The sequence below is a fragment of the Hirundo rustica genome, chromosome 11 (assembly GCF_015227805.2).
Source record: "Hirundo rustica isolate bHirRus1 chromosome 11, bHirRus1.pri.v3, whole genome shotgun sequence".
NCBI lineage: Eukaryota > Metazoa > Chordata > Aves > Passeriformes > Hirundinidae > Hirundo > Hirundo rustica.
In genome coordinates this window covers 3,595,570-3,613,638 of record NC_053460.1, presented here as the reverse complement: position 1 = coordinate 3,613,638, position 18,069 = coordinate 3,595,570, and positions in this window count along the sequence as shown.

Here is an 18,069-nt window from a genome sequence, read left to right as displayed (position 1 = left end):
ATAAATGGAAAGGGTGGTTAAATATCCAAATTCCTCAGGGTGCTTTTTAAAATAACTCTCATATCCCTATATTTTGTTTCATAGCCAAGCAAGGTCCTAAAAAAAAAAAAAATAAAAAAAAAAAAAAAAAAAATTTGAATTTCTTGATGCAGGAAGAAAAGAAAATGAGGCTGGTTAAAAAAAGCTGCAGAAAGGAATATTAATGCAGCACGACACCCCATGTGCCCAAGAATGAAAGATAGATAAAGATAGATGTGTGTGTGAGAGAGAAGCAATAAAGGGTCAGTAATAAAAGAAATATATCACTTGTAGAATTGACCGGGCTTTACTTGAGATTTATAATCCATTCTAAGTGTAGTAATTTGTGACTCCTGCAGACACTCTGCCCACCAGATGTGGTATTTTTGGAGAGCACCACCCAGGAGTGAGAGACATGAAATGTGTGAGCTCCTGGCTCGCCCCTGGTTCTATTCAATAATATCCCTCGCACCAGAATCTGTTATTTTACACCATCGACCATCCGCCACCAGGTGACAAAAGCAGCCAGAAGGGGTTAAGTGGCTTGCCCTGAAATTACACAGTGAGTCAGAAAGTGAATTTGTCTGATCACTCCTGCGCTGAGCCCAGCCCATCACAGCTCCCAGGCTGCTCTGGATCCATGGATGTGTCCTGTCCTGCCCTGTGAATCCAGAACACCCTGCCCACAAGAAGGAGGTGATTTCAAACTCTTGGCACTTGGTTTCAGTGATGTCTGGGCATTGTTTTGAAGCTCTGATCCATTGCTTATTCATAGGTTTAAGAACTCGTGTAGCCTGGTTTCAATAGGAAAACAAATAAAAGTGAAAGGTGAAAGAGCAGGGAAATGTCACAATTTCCAGTAAATGCCAAAATTTAATTCCTCAATATAACTCATATCACCCTGCCAAAACAGAAGTTGCACAAAAATGTTGCCTTCAGGTGGGATTTGCAAAGGAAGAATTTAAAGAGTCCAATATCTCAGTTGAAGTGAGCTCGGGTTGGTTTTGGGGTTCTGTCACAGAGACACACAAAGCAGTCACACGCAGACGAGATTTCGCAAGGCAGAGGTCCTTCCGATCCCAGCTCACAGCTGAAAACCGAGAGAGGAAGAGACCCCTTTGTTTATTCTTTTACTTTTTATACATTTGTGGGTCTAGCAGAAGATTGGCTTTTTGGGGTTTCCACCCCTCAGCCTCAGTGGCCAGACGAATTGTCAGTTACAATTGTTTTCAGGTTAGAAATATGCAAACAAAGGACAAAGAATGAAAAACAAAGGATTTGTTTATCTTACTTCTGTGGGAAAGGTAGAAAACTGCTCTAATATTCTACAGTAACTAAAAGATCTGACTCCATTTATGAAAATCAAAAGGCTAATAAAGAAACTCAGAAAAAACAGGGTAACAGGGTTCTATGGGTTTTTTGCTTTGGTTTGTTTGTTTAGTTTTGATTTTCCTGTCTTTACCTCTCAGTTTTTTGACCAATTTTTTAGAATAGTCCTTGTTTTGCTTTTCCCCTTGACTGCAACAGAAGTAGGTCTTACCTTGTAAAAGAGTAATTATGATATTCTATTAATTATTTCATTAATAAGAAAGGACCATAAGTGACTCTTGAGGATTTTGAAAGTCCTTATTGAAAGCAGGAAAATTGGAATAATAATCCCCTATGGATAGATTTTTTTTTTTTTTTTTCTGCATTATGAGGGACTGTTATTTAATTAAAAGGACCCTGTATTGCTGTTTCTGGTCAGAGTGAAAAATTAAGGTGATTAAATTTAAAGCACTTCATTAGTTGAGCTGACAATTCCATTGTTGCCAACTGAAAGTAAGAATCTGCTAAAAATAGAAATCAGCCATAAGAAGTTGTTCTTCTGCTGTGTTTGCAGCGCCTTTTTTGCAACATTTTATTTTTCTACAGTTTTTTTGTTGTTGTTTGTTTGTTTTGGGTTTTTTTTGTTTTTGGTTTTTTTTTTCCTGGAAGGTAGACTTCTGCATGTTTTTCCTGCCCAACAAATAAAAAATAGAAGGGAAAAAAAAAAAAAAAAAAAACAAAAACAACCCACCAAAAAACCCCCTTGTTTTTTGAACAATCTTGCTTCCTGCTCAATTGACCAATATAACCGAGTTAGTCAAAGACCAAACTTAGAGAAGTAATGAAATTTCACACAAACTCTTAGGATAAAATCACAATTTAACTTTGTGTTTAGGGACAAGGAGAATTCCTCCAATAAGAGAACATCAACTGAAAGCACAACAAATGCATTTTAACTCATACCAACATGACGAGCAATCAAATAAATCTTCTTGATGGCCCAACTAAAATCCACCTTCACTTCTCACAGGAGCTGTAGGAGATTCTGTATTTGGGACCCACAGTTTCCTGGCTGGTTTTTGTGGTAAAAGATGGAGAATGGGCCCTGAAAAGTCCTGAGCACAGGGAGCTGTGTTTGCATCCTCACCATATGGGTGTCACATGCGTCTGGGCTTCCAAACAGCCTCTAAATTGGCCTGTTTGAAACAAATCATGTTGACAAACACACACACAGATGGATGTAATGATGATTTTCGTGGCAGCTGAGGAAACAACCTTGCGTATTCTACTTGTATGGTAATTTTTATTTTTTTTTTTTCCCCAGAAAAACTGCCGTTGTGAATGCCTCGATTCCCCTGAAATAAGCACTCTGGAGATTCTCACGAAACTTTCTGTAAATGAGCAAATATTTACTGAAGTACGCAGGAGTCCTCAAAAAAATAAATGAGAAATTCAAGGTACTGCAATCAGTATATGTTTACAGAAAGAATTTCATTAATTTGCATCTGTGTGAAGAAAAATGATCAATTTATCCAAATGGAAACAAGCCCCACTGTCAGACTATGAAAAAAGATTGAAAGACTCCACCTGACTTTACCAGCTTGGACTTCTGTCCCTAAATCCCAAAAATGCTCCTTGCAGTCCTTTTCTCTTGGAAGTTAATAATGGCCAGTGATGGTGGATTAAAGATTTTTATTTTTTTTTTAATTTTCACTGAACTGATGGAAGAAAACGAAGCTGCAATTCCTACAGAACAACTGTGTTTACAACGAATCTACAGAGAGCTGTCAAAACAACCTCCATCATGTCACTACATGGAATTAAACTCCTCTGTGAGGCTCCTAAAATTTTAGCAGTGGCCTGAATTTGAGAATAAAAACAGTCTAAAGCAGAAGAGAATTCATCAGGGAAATACTAAACCACAGAAGAGGGAATTCAGGAGATATTCCAAATGCCAATATGGGCAGCATTTCACCTGGGATCAGCGAAGAACACGAACGTGTGAGGAAATGTGTTAATAAGGGCCAGCAAAGGGTAAAAACTCATCTTTAAATTATCTTTCGGTCAAGATGACTCCAAACCATTCTCCTGCCCTTTCCTTCTTCATTTTTATGAAGAAATAACAAATGACCTATCTTAGCAACAGAAACAAATTAAATAGCTTTTTTGCCTTGGCTGCTGAACATTTCTAGGGTGTATCTACGGACAGCTTGCGGGCACTTTCCTTGTTGAATAAACAGATTTTTTTCCACTTTTTCTCTAAGGAACTTTTTCCTGAACCAGCTGGGAGAGGGACCGTTTGAATTTGCTTCCTAGAGGGATCCCATTTGGAGGTTTCCTCCCAAAATTTGCCCTAAACCAGGACACTTGAGCCTTGGCCCCTCTGCTCACCTGAGCTCATCCGTATTCATGCTCATTTCCACAGGGTAAAACTGAGGAGCTTCCTGAAAATGCCCTCTGTGCCATCACTTCCTAAACCTTGACAGGTAGTTCACTCCAAACATTTATTACTTTCAGACAGAGAAGATGCTCCCCTGTGTCTTTATTTAAATTTAAATTCCGTTTGTGCTCTTTTGTCAAATTTTCCACATCGAGGTACGAATAATGCTGACATTAGCTCTACCATTACAAGGTTTGAGCTCTTTAATTAGATTCCTTTATTCTGCTGTTTTTCCTGAGGTTAAGATTTTTGACTAGTCCTCTTTCTTTTAAAGCTGAAGGCAAAAATGTCATTGCTTTACTCTCATTTTCCTCTTCTTTTTCCAAACACCACAATATTCCTTTTCAAGGCATTGCCTGGAATTGCTTTGACTGAGGGCCGCCCACATCACAATGGCAGCCACCACAGAATTTCCCACAGGATTCAGTTTTGCCCTTGGATTTGTCTCATTTTGGGTATGAATCCTCCAAAATAGCCTCGTAACTAAAGCCAGCTCTGATTTCAAAACATCCTTTTCCGCTGCTGTCCCAACAACAAGGACGCTACAGAACGTGAACTCTTGGATTTGATTCGTTCCTTTTGCTTTCCCCATCACTTCTGTCTCTCCTGCTCACAAGCATTGAAGATTCTTGCCTGTGTTCCAAGAAAAGAAGAGTGCCAGGAACCACCACGGTGCTCCTGGGTCTTTCAAATTACTCAGAGCCAGCTGCAGCTTGAGAAGGAGCAGCAATGATTCTCCTTCTGTGCACATCACCGAGTGCTCTTAAGGAGCCTTGAGAAGGGCCCATTTACAAGTTCACACGTAAAATATGCAAGTCCTGTTGCTCCTCTGAGGCAGAGGAACTGAGGCTTTGAAGCACTCAGGGCCGAGGAAGAAGGAGCGATATCCGAAGGGGAAGCTCTCCATCCCTGGCTTCTCTGCTTTACCCCCTTGAAAACAGAGCAGCTCTGAAAACATCAGCCCCATTCGCTGTCTCGATGCCAGGGATGTGTTCCTTGCTTCTGCCTTTTTTCCTTTTTTTTTTTTTTTTTTCTTTTTTTTCCTGGAAGTGAATATTTTTGAAGCTCTTAGAACAAATCATTCTTGTCACAGGGAGATTTCCCAAGGACACCTTAAAGATGTAGACAGCGAGACATTCATGTCTCAGTGTGCTGGGAGTAATGCATGAAAATCTCTTTTTATGAAGGATATAACGGAGTCATTTAACTACTCTGTCCATGAGCTCTGGCAAGTCATTCCTTAACCCCCCAGTGCTTTATATCTTGGGAAGTGATGCTAAGACAAGATAATGTCCAGCCTGTAAAAGATTTGATGATAATGATTCTAAATGCTGGGTATGAAGAACAAACTCCTTAGGCTATTTTCTAAGTTTTAAATAGGTTTGGGGGGAGGGAGGGGGGTGGATAAACTGTACTCTCCATTGTTTTTATAATGGCAAAATTACCGAAGAGATATGAGTTCACTGTGTGGGAAAGATGTTATACCAAAAATCAAATCGCAGTGTATTTTCCATGTCAAAGCAACTTGTGAAGCGGAAATTAATTTCCCACTTCTATTAAGAGGATCCTTGACAGGCTGAGAGAAGGGGTGGGAAAAAAAAGGGAAAAAAAAGAAAAAAAGAGAGGAAAAATAAAGGGGGAAAAAAAACCACAAAAAAAACCTGTGCAAAATGAGATGCTAAATCCTCTCAAACACGTATTTACAGCAATGCTAAGGGACAAGCCACATTCTCCAGTAGAACCAAGGCAGCTAAAAGTGTGTTGTCATCCCTTGAGAGGCTGCTGCCCCCAGGATGGATGTTCCAAATGCTGACACAAGCCAGGGCAGGCACGTGCAGCCCCTCTGGCAGCTGGAAAAGGCCAGGTGGGAAAGAGGAGTCTGTCTGTGTCCAGCAGCCTCAATGTCTAAATCCATTTGTATTCATTAAATCCTAATTCTGCTCCTTACCTGCCAGCAAAGGAAATAAATCCATCAAGGAGGAACAAGAGCCAGGTTATGATTTCTCTCTAAGGAAAGAGATGATGGGTTAAAGTTCTTTTTTTTTTTTTGTGACTGTGAATGGAACTGTGGCAACAGCTCCAGAATTGCTCTGGCTTGGGAAAGAGCTGAATTTGGGCATGCACAAAAAATCAGGTGTTACCTGTCCTCCATGCAAGGCACATGAGACACCTGTTTGGAGGGACAATAATGGGACAGCAGAAAGGAGACAGCCTGAGCTGTAAGAGTGGTGTTAAATTGGTAAATCACCGTGGAGGAGCTGGTTTAGCTCCCTTCAGCAGCCAAAGAACGCTGTACCCGTGTGTTTGGACAGAAGCACACCCGGCTGCTCCTTGCAATGCATCCTTGGGCACACAGAAAAGAGGAGAAAGACACATTTAATGTGAGTGTGTGTTCCAGTTTCACATTCTCACCAAGCTGAAGAGGTATCCTGTGCTGCTCAGCCAGGATTTATGGACCTCTTTAAGGACAAAATGAAGTGTGCCTGGCATTAAGCTGCAGCCCTGAGAAATTGAAGGTATGCAGTGATTGCAGTGGAGAAAAGGAAAGCAGCTGCCCAGCAGTGAGGGGAGAAGGCTCAGAGTGGGTGGAAGTTGGATACAAACCATCCCCACACAGTCAATTTTTCCTGAGCAAGGCCATTTCTTAGGCTGTGCTTTACTCTTGTCACCTTTTCTCAAGCTTTACTACCAAAACAGCTTCTTTTCTTTTTTCCTTTTTTCCTTCTTTTCTCCTTTCTTGCTTCCCTCCTTCCTGATCTTTCTGGCAAAACTGCATCTCAAAATATCAAACCCCTCCGAGGAATGTCAGTGGCTGTGCTAGATCATCAGTTCCTTTGGGATGTGCAGCACGTGCAGAGCTGGTGTGACACCGAGCTTGCAGCAGGGTGTGCAATGATTTAACGCAGCTGCTCACAGCAAGTGTTTACACCCTGAGCAATTTCCTTGTGGAGGAAATTTCCTTGCACAGGGAGAAGAAAGGTCTGGTTTTCACCCTGTGTTGGCTATGGGGAGACCATAGTGTCTTCTCTAGAGGAAGAGAGGGGAATCGTGTACAGCAGTGCAGGATGATGCAGGCAGGGAAAAAGAGATGCAGGAAACAGGGAGCTGCAACTTCTGCACAAGGAGAGGCCTAAAAAAAAAAAAAAAAAAAAAAAAAAAAAAAAAGGAGACTCAAAACAAGTTTTAGATGGAAAGGGGGAAAAAAAATCCAGGTGTGAAAGAGGAGTGTGTTGAAATTGTGGCAGTCCAGGAAGCTACTGGAGGTTGCTGGGCTGAGAGTGTAGCTGAAAAGCCATGAGGTTTATGAGGTATGGATGCAGGGGGTGAATTTTTCACCTTGTTGTTGTCTCATCTGGACCTTTTCTCTGTTTCTAAAGGCCCTCAGTTCCAGGCTCCTTTCTATCCAGCCCTAGCTCTAGGATCTGCAGAGCCCTTTTGGAGTTCTCTTGGTGAGTTTACCTGAAGGACAAAACGCGAAGAGACCCAAGGCAGAGCCCATCCCCTCATGGCAACTCATGAAATAAAATGATAATAACAAAAAAAATGCCTCAAGAAGTCCAACTGGTTTAACTTCCTTGCCATCACAAGCTCCTTAGGATAAGCTAAAAAAAATAAATTCAAATCTGTCACAGAGGGCACGGAGCTCTACCCTCAGCCCCAAACATGAGCCACGGGCACTCCAGCTCAGGGCTCTTCCAGAACCTTCTCCCTGTCCCAAATTAGCACAGGCAGCTCATCCACAGCTTCTCCAATCAATCAGTTATGCACATAATCCCTGCAGATCCAGGCACATCCTATTTGAAAGTATAATTGCCACAGCAAGACAACACAAACTAGAAACATTAACAAATCTTATTTCTTCACATCCCCCTTCTAATCGAGAACCTGAATAATTTACTGTGGCTTGGCAGCTCTTGATTACATTTTTGCTCCTTTTTAAATTGTCTGAATGAAATTTTAAGGCATTCGAGAGGCAGGCAAAGGCGGCACATCCCTGTGTTCTGCTTGTGCAGGAATTATACCGAAAGTGCCAGATTTTAGCAGCCACAAGTCAGATTCTCCAGCAATTTTCTGCCAGGATAGCAGAATTCCTGGCTGCTCCAGAGTCCAAGGATGAAGGCTATAGAGGTGAGGATTGCAGGGCTCTGTCATCACAAAGGGAGATTATTAATAATAATTTTTCAGTTATGCCAAGATGGCTATGTGTCAGTTTATTTGGTTGATGGATATAACAACATCACACAGCCCAGGTAAGGATGAATTCTATGGAGAGACAGGACTTGAAGGACCATCTCTATATCATGGGTTATTCAGGCCTGAGCCTTATTTTCTGTCCCTGCTAGGGGATGTGGGAGTCCATGGTATCACATTAATGAAATCTTTCTAATTACCCTTGCGAGGATTTTAGACTGTGGGTAAATTAGGCAGAAATCTTGGGGATACTGAACTTGGCTGGAAATCTCACAAAAAAATTTAAAAATATTTTGAAGTTGTACCTTTCTACCTTAAGAGTAAGCAGATTTCCTCATGGTATTTCTAATACACATTACTGAAAAGTTAATCTGACACCTTTTTTGTGCTTTTTTTTTTTTTTTTTTTCATTTTACTGCTATACAGGAGACCCATTAAAGAGGATAAAAGGAGCGCTGCTTGCAGTGCACAGGTGAATTTCACTTCTCAGCTTCAAACCCAGGGAATACAGAGGAGGTTGTAAGTGTTAAGCAGCGCCCAGAAATAGGTTCCTTGCCCTTTACAGAAGGAGGAAACAGAGGATTGTGAGGGAGTGAATGCTGGCAAGGTCTTTGAGCAGCTTTAAACCTGTCCTCCCAGATCCAGCTCACATTCCAGGAAGAGTTGGGCTCCTTTTTTATCTTCTTCACCAGGTCACATCTCCATAATTCAAGCTTGGGGATTTCTGTAATCTAAATTGTCCTTCTGCTTACGAGGGAAATGCGCCGTGTGGTCGATATTTTTTACCCTGTTAGAAGCGGAACTGTGCAAGCCCAAATAAATCATTTGTATGTGACAGGCCCAGAGCAAATGAGAGAAATATTCTCTTCTCCCCATTATGCCTAAAATTTACAGGGTTTTAATGATTTAATGAAATGGAGGGCAGAACCACTGAAGGCTTCTAAAGGAACTGGAGGAATATGAGAATGTTTTGTCCTCGCTATTACCTATTGATTAACAATGGGAGAATTTTGGCTGAAAACCCCCCCAAACATCTCTTCTGTAAATCACAGAGAATCAATGCCTCCCACAGCTGCTCTGTGGAACTGAACTGTGGGGGAAATAAAGCCTGGGCAATTTCTAACAGCAAACAAAGGATCCTGGCAATATACCCCAAGATATGCATTAGATGTTCTTGGAAAATAAATTCTACAATAGAGACGTAACTTTAAAAGTACAAAGAAACTCATAAGGATTGTTTTTAATCTCATTTTGCTGAGGCCCCAACTTGTGAATTAATACTCAGTGTCAGTGTAGCCTTGCAAATTGCAGCTTCTTTATAATTTGCCCTCCTGGAGCACCTTTCATTGAATGGCTTCAAGGCCCATTATAGAAATGAGGCTGCACAGCTGTGGAGATGCTGGAAGGCAGTTAAGAATACAAAAAAAAAAAAAAAAAAAACCCTAAACCAACTTTATTTTTGTTTCTCATTTTTCTAATAGTTTTGGAGCTTCTTCTAAAAAAAACAGGAGATGTGTTTCATTAACAGGAAACTGAAAGGATTCAGAAAAAAAATCAGTATCTCTTGCTAATATAGGTTAAGAAAAGAAAAAGAAGAAGAAAAAAAAAATTGTAAAAGAAATCCCAACAGCAACCAAAGGAAACAATCATAAAAAAGTTCTGCGAAAGAACCTTTTCAAAGTGCCCAAAGGGTTATTCCCATTTAGCTCTACATAAGGTCCTTCAAATTATAAACTACACACAAGAGGTTAACCCTGGAAATCTGATTTAGTTATTACCTTTCCCTTACACAGAACAAATGAAAAGAATTACAGAGGAGAGGAGGGGAAATGAATCCATCAGAGACTGGAGCGTGTCAGCGTGAAGCACCGACATTTCAACTCAATTTTGCAAATAAAAGGGATGTTTGGGGAAGGGAGGGACCGAGGAGTGAGTGCTGGAGGGAAGGAGGAGTTTATTACACACCACCGGGGCTGGGCAAGAGCAGAGCCCTGCTCTCCTCTTGAGCTGGGTGTGTATCAGGTTAAACCGAGCTGAGTTAGGACAGCCTGGAGCGGAACCCTGGCAACAATGACACAGGAATGGAACCAGCTGCCAGAAAGCCCTCAGCCAGGTGCCTGCACAGCAGGATAATGCACGGTGGGCTGGGCAGGGCCAGGCTGCTCTGAAGAACCCCTTTAAATCCACAGCTCCTGCAGCACGCCCAACACAACCTCAGTTTGGTGGGCGAAGCTTTTCACTGACTGCGTTTCAAATTTTTATTTTTTTTTTATTTTTTTTTTCCCCAGCCCTTCTAGCCCAACGACCTATCGTCAGGATTCCTGGGCCATTAAAGTGGCAGATTTGCTGCAGGTCCCTTGGCACCACGGGGCTCCCCCTGAGCTCTTGCCTTGCTTCTGCTCCTGCTGGGCTCACGCTGGCTGTGCCCACCACGGGTTCTGACCTTCAAACCCAAACCTTGCAGCTCGACTGCTGCAGCACTGACAAGCCAGAGTCCGGCCCAGAAATCACATCAGGGTGGTGAATTTGTCCTTGCAGCGGCCGTGCCCCTCTCCTCACAAGTACAAAAACTGGAGAGAATCGTTGTTGGAACCCCGGGCACTGAGAATTTCAGAGTTTTTTTGCTGACAGGCACTGACCCCCAAGAAAACACTGCATATAACCTGAGGCTGTGGAACAGGCTTCCAAAATTGGGTAATAGCACTGGGATTATGGGTGTGCAGTTTGAATAGAAGTATGTGATATCACAGGGTGGAAAACTTAGAGTTTTAGAATATAATAACATATGGAAAACAACATGAAGGATTTAGGGCATAGGTTAAATTCTTCTTTTTCACCTTCTCCTTCATGGGTTTAGGTGTTCTTTTCTAATTGGACGGAAAAGTCCGCATCGTGGGCCATGGGTGGTTGGTTATTGGGTTAAAAGTAAAAATAATCTAGGTGTCATTTTATAGTTGGACAGTTCATGCTTTAAAGGCCTTGGAAAGAGATTGAGACAGAGCCATTTTTCACTTTGTTAGCTGGAACTCACAGCTTGTGAGACTGTAGCATAGATAAGAATTAATAAACATCTGAGTCTGAACACGAAAAATCGTCTCTCGAGCATTTAATCCTGGCTCTAACAGACAAGAAGACAACAAACCCACAAGTCATTATTTGCAGAGTGGAATTACAGATTAGAGAGGAACCGTGAGCCCGCATGGGTGAAGCTCAGTGTCTACAGGAAAAGGGGCAGAGGCTCGTAGGGTGATGGTGCTGTGTGCTCTGCGTGCCCGCTGTGATACCTTTAAGCTGTGCCAAGGGAAATACAGGTTGGATATTAGGAAAAGGTTTTTTACAGAAAGAGTGATAAAATACTGGAATTGTCTGCCCGGGGAGGTGGTGGAGTCACCATCACTGGATGTGTTTAAATACAGACTGGATGTGGCACTCGGTGCCGTGGTTTAGTTGAGGTGTTGGGGCTGGGTTGGACCAAATGATCTTGGAGGTCTCTTCCAACCCAGTGATTCCGTGAATTATGTGAAATTCTGCGGCGTCCTCAGGAACACAGGTATCCATTCCTGCTGAATTTCAGGAGCTTCATTCCCACAAAAAAATAACCAGCCTTCAAGTAACTTCCAAAGCGTTCCAAAACTTCTTTCAGAGCCTAGCACACCACAAAGAACTCCCTGAAAGGATCCCCCAGGAGTGTCCCCGTGACAGAAATCGCTGAAAACAGCAGCTGCTTCTCCTTTCCCTGCATTGCCTTAGAGCAGGCACAAGTGAAATCTGTGCATCAGAACCAGAGATAGCGAAGCAAGGCATAATTAAGGTGCCAGAAGTGCCATTTGGCACTTATAAATTCCAAGGTTGGTTTTTCCCAGCTCCATAAAACTTCTCTTCTTCCCCAGCGGAACGAGGCTGGAATTGCAGCGCGGGAAAGGAAAGGCAGAGCGAGTTCTCCAAACAATTATCTTCAGTTTGGACTTGGGAGCAGCGAGGTTTCTGGTGGAGCAATGAGGCTGTTTGCAGTCAGCTGCCTGCCTGAGTGACAGATTTGTGCTGGAGCAGTGTGGAGCGCTGTCACTTCACTCTCTGGAGCAGCTGCCTGGAGAAGATTTCGCTGAAATGAGATCAAACCCCAGACAAGTAGGGCAATTAGAAAGTGACCATTGTTTTCCTCCCAGTCCCAGACCAGTGCTGAAGTTTGAAGAAATGATGCAGAAAGAAGGCTTTGGTAAGATCATCCTGCTCAAATTTAGGGGGAGAGGCACTCTGCTATCAGGGGAGCTGTGAGGGTTTGCTCAGGTGAGATGGGCTCTGCACCAGGCAAGGCCATCCTCTGCCACATCTGGTTCCTGCTTTATCTTCTTCTCCAGGTCACACACCTCTAACACACGTGTTTGGGGATTTCTGTCGCCTAAATTGCCCTTCTGATAAAAGGGAAATGCCTCATGTGGCTGATACTTCTAACGCTGTTAGAAATGGAACTGGGCAAACACAAAAATGCCCAGGGTGTGACTCTTTTTGTGGTGCAAGTCCTACAAGTGATGGAGGGAACATGAGGAATGGAATGAGCCTGTGTACAGAAAAAGCAATAAATACCATGCCAGAAAATACAGCAAAAGTAAGAGTTTTCATGCCTAAGGGGGCTGCTGATCCTTTCTTTGTCTTTTTGTCAGTGAAAAGTGATTGACAACTGTCCTCAAATCCAGTAAAAGATCTGCAGCTTCTAATATTTTGCAGGGGGAATACACAGGAACAAAAGCAATTAGGTGTCACTGCAAGAGGCCTTTTCCTCTCATTAAATGTATCCAGGGAAAAGCAGAAAAAGGACCCTCTGCTTTGCAAAGGGGATTTTTTTTCTCCCTTCCTTCACAAACTGTTTTGTTCCTGTGGATTTTGTTTTAAATTCCCAGTGCCCAGCTGACTTCAGCTCAAAGACTACAGATGTATACTGGATTTATTGAAATTAGCATGCCCCAAAAGTCTTTCTAAAAGTCTTTTTACAAGCAGGAGGAAAGCCTGAGAGACAGAATGGTTCTTTCAGCAAAACAAAAGCTTATATTTGTGCTTTAATTGGTCAGGAAAAAGAAAGAAAACAAAGTGCAAGGAGGATCCAACAACAAGTGACTGGCTTTTGATTTCAATCTTATTTTTATGAGATTTTTGTGCAGTAGTGAAAGAAACTTGGAAGAGACTTCTAATCATGGGGCTTAAATTCTTTCCAAGAGCATGTTTTCAATAGAGTCCATCAGAACACCAAAAATCAGAAAGAATTTAAGGATACCTTGCAAGAGTTTGATGAGAACAGGCTTAGGAGATATCTCAACTACTCAAGCAGACCACCAAAAAAAATTTTGGAAAAAATGTGAGAGTGGAAACGTTGAGCCAGGAAGACCAAGTGAAATGACGAAGCCAGAACTTGTTTGCTTAGCATCAACAATTTGAAAAGGGATTTATCTGATAAAGAATTAAGAGTGGTCGTGAGTCACCGTGGTTCTGTTGAAGAAAGATTCGCCAGACTAAACTAATTTCACATCCTGGTAGAATTACAAATGTAGTTTATGTAGGTAAAACCCTTAAATTCTTGTAAATGTAATATTACAGAACTGTAATTTACAATATTCTGTTTAAATTTAGTATTGTACCGTCTTCATATAAACATTAAGTGCATCAATAACCAGCCATATGGCAGATTTTACAAACCTGTTTTCAAGGGAAGCTGTCATGGAAAAATGGAATTTTAGTGCATCGCTGCCTCCTAGAATGGAATCTTTTCATCAGTGATCCAGAATTAAATATAAAATCACTATCAAGAAAATAGGCGGCTGCTGTAGCTGCTGCTTGAGAGAAAAATTGGTAAAAACCTGAGCAAAACTGCTTGGTAAATTGGGGGAATTCAAGCAAAGGACACTTGGAGACAGGGAAATGCAACAAACACAAGGAATGCTGGCCATGCCTATCCCGAACTCACAAAGGATTTATAGCCTGGAAATAAATGACTCCAAAAAGATTTGCTGCTCCGAGTGGATTGGGAGCTGAATGGATGAGTTTGCAGGATGATGCTGCAACAAAAAGCACTAATGAAATCTTTATACAAACAGAGGCAATGTGAGCAGAAACAGAAATGCGATTTTTATCTCCTCCCGAACAGCCTGATAGAGAAACCCTTGCATTCAAATAGATGATTTACAACGGGGTGCTCAAAGGCTCACTCCATTTGCCTTATCATGGGGAAGAAAAGAGGAGCCTCAGGATGGAGAAGGAGATAAAAATGCCATGTCCTGTAGTTGTTATTTCATCTGGTGGGATAAAAGACAGGAAGATAAGGGAAAGGAATCGAGGCCCAAAAAAGTCAAATACTCTTTTTGTTCAGATCCAGTCTGAGTGTGTCTGCACAGAAGGGATTTTAGTAAAACACTCCTCAGCAAGAGCAGCGTGGAATAAATGCACAATATTTTGGTTTTTTGGAAGGTTTAGATCAGTAGAGGCCAGGGGCAGCCACTGGTCAGATTGAGCCCTCCAGGAACTTCCATCCTGCCCACTTTTTCTCCAAAGGCTGCAAACGCAGCTAGTTTTAGGGGATGGACCCTGGTCCAGCAGACAAACCCCACCTGCAATATCTGTGCTTGAAAGTGGAGGATGTGAGAAGTGCGATGGTTTAGTGCCACACTGTCCAAAAATTAAATTTCCAGCCAAAGAAAACGCCTATTTTCACAAAAACAGCAAAGGCTGTATCTTTTGCTTTGTCTTCAGATCCTGCACAAGACCTTATGGATATTTCTCATCTCATAAATATCTTCCTAATTAAAGATTATCTTGTTCGCTGCAATGGGGCAGCTTGCACTCCTGCTCTGCCAATGCTCTCCGATGCTCTCTTTTATGGTTGAGGGCTAAAATCTGGGGAGACAAGAATCCTTCTTCCTGCTAAAGCTGTTCACATCTTGCTGTTGGTCACTAAATCCAAGAGGAGACTGTCCCAGGCCCCCTTCACTTGTTTTCTCAGCTTCAGAAGTGAGGCAGCACCACAGCTTTTCTGGACTCACCATCGTCCTGCCTCTCAACCCGTGCTAAGCATTAGTGGAAGGAGAACACTCAAAAAGGAGCTCAGGACTAAATGACATCTATCTTTACATTTCTGGGGGAGAAACGGAGCATTTAAGAGTTGATTTATGCATGCTTGTAGGAGAAATTTAAGAAAATACAGAGGTTTGCTTGTGCCTTGATGTGTCTAATCCGCTCATCTGCAGTGGGCTTCACCCCACAGCTGGGAATAAAGCCACTGAATCCCATGTTGTGTTTCACACCAGGTAATTTCATGGTCCTTATTGAGAGTTATCCTTTAAAAAGAGAATTTTAGGGGATGCAATCTACTGGCAATGAAGAGGGGCCTTCATAAATTAGGGCCATTGCACGAGCAGATGCGAATGGACAGATTGTAGCTGCTGCTGCACAAAAAATAAGAAAAGGAAAGAAAGCAAAGGTGCTCAGCAACCCTGCTGGAAAGGAGTGCTCACTGTAAGGAGTGCAGTCTATTTCTATAAGGTTGCAAATTTTCGAGAGTGTTGCCATGCAGATATTGGGGTCAGGGCAAGGATACAGGAGCACGAGGACTGCAGAGCACAGGCTGGATGGTGCAATGTTCTGGGAGAAAATTTTCTCACTTGAATGGCACCACAAGAAGGAAATGCATTTTTTACCTGCAACATTTTTCTCAGAAATGCAGATTTTTTCCCCATTTCCATAACCATTTTGTGAGCTCACTCCCACAACCTCTGGTGGCAGAGCACTTGGAGCAGATGCACGGTGCCGTGGCACAGCACAGGAACAGGAGGTGAGCGTCGGTCTGCTGGGACATCCCAACCAAGAAGGAGTGAAAGTTGTGTTTGAAACCCCCTGAACTCGGCTGGTTTGAGCCTCCAGCACCACCCTGACTGTGCACAACCCAGAGCCACCGGGCAGCAGGCCAGGGGGAGAGCTTTGAGCAGAAGCTGTTCCCTCAGAACGCTCTCCTGCTCCTCGGAGTCACAGCTGCTGCTGGAAATGAGATGGCAAACAGCCACCCTGGGGGCACCCTCACTGATTTGGATTTCCTCTCCCATCCTCATCCAAGCCTTCTCCAGAGGGAGAGTGAGAAAATGAATTCTTTTTTTACACCAGACCCACGACTCAGATTAGATGGACAGCAGAGGAATCGGATCTAAGGGGTCAGTTTGATCTCTTATCAGCATATTATCACACACCTTCAGCACCGTGGCACGGGGAAAATCTCTCCAGATTCACCCTCCTGCTACTAATGCAGGGAGACAGAGAAAATGAGAGCGAGCCAGGGTGAATTTCTATACCAGGCCTTGGTGTAGAAATTTCGAGTTACAATTGTACATTATTTCACCTCTTTCCCTGTGCAGAATTGCACGTGAATGGCTCCTGAGTTTCTGACATTATTTCAGCTCCAATAAATTCATTTGAATAGTTATTGCCTGGGTGTTCATTTACAAATATTCAGTATGAAGAATATAAATTGTTTCAGCTGCATGCATGGGATTTATGGTGTATTTATGTTTCCCCAAATTTAGCATCTAGATCAAGGTTTCTGGAATGAGCGCTGACAGTTACAAATGTGGCTTCTGTTAAAATTACTCTTAGGTTGGCAACTGTGATTAAAATTGCTTGGTGGGGGACTCACAAGAAATGAAGTCTGGAGAAGGACTGAACTCAATTTTGATGGAAGTGCTTCTCACAACTTAAATGGGATCTCAAGAGGGACAGTGGGAGTGGAGAATGAAAAGATTTTTACCGGCTTTCAGTCCAGCCACAGCACAGTGAGGCACCAAAATTGTGCTATTTTCCTGAAAAATCATGCTACTTTCCTCAAAAATCATGCTATTTTCCCCAGAGCACTTGAGCCAAACCCCAGCACACGCACTGAGAAGATAAATATTTTGCCGTGTAGCTGCACTTCACTAAGGAATTCTAATTAACATCCTGAAATGCGTCTACCAGGGAGAGACAGTCATCCTGCACTTACCATATTTCACGATGGGCACAATTATTGCTAAGAGAGGCTTGCTCTGGCAGGAAATGCTGACCTGGAATCTGTGGGTAGTTACCTCATTCATTTTCTCCCTGAGCAGTAGGAAAAAACCCCAAGATCTTTACTACTTTGCTTACAGCTCATCACAGCTCCAAGCTATTTCTGCCACTCTTCTTTTTGCAGCAAGCCCTTCTGATGTCTCAAAGTCCTCCAGAAAATTGTGTTCAGAAACAGGGTACTTAATTACCCAGCCATTTAGCAGATGATTCAGTTCAGCATCCTTAATTCCCACTCGTCCTTCCTCCGGTGGCTGCTATCAAAAAGTCAGGTTGCTACAAAGCCCTGCCTGCTGCCAGGGCTGGTGCCTGACTTGCAACCTGTGGGGACTTTTATTGGAATAACATGGGCCACTTGTGTGCTGAGAACCCTGTGAATATTTCATCCTTTCCCCGAATCAAAGCTCAGAAATGCCACAGTTCTTCCCCCTGCATTAAATAGTAAATCACAGTGGTTTATAATCCATCATAAATGTAAGCTACCAAGCCAAATCATTCCTCTTTCCAATCAGTCTCTCCTGGAAGCTAACACTAAATCTGTATCCCCACTGATGCAGCAATCAGTTCATTCTCTTTGATTTCTCTTCCAAAGTAGATAAACTATGAGAATATCTTTTCCAATTTTAATCTCCATGCCAGTCCAATAAACAGATGCAAGTAAGGTATCAGAAAAGTGGGAATACCCTAAGCAGGCATTTAATTTATATTTTTGTAACTCAGTTTGTACATGAGAGGTGAGGAAGGAAAAGGAGAATTAATAGCACATGTATAATTTATTTGTGTGTGAGTAATGTATGCATGATCTCACATTAAGACTCTCATCTAAGAAGCCATAATGTAAAGTCCATATAAAATATATATAAAAGGGGAGACATGTCCTTAGTGGAAGAACAGTGAAATATTGTATGGATTATAAATGAACTAGACATAGAAAATAAGCTCCTGCTGAGGTTGATCGCCCAAGCCATCCCGATTATGCAAGGAGCTTGTCAGCCCTTCAAAGGATCAAAGTGAAATATTCCTGGCTTTAACAATTTTGT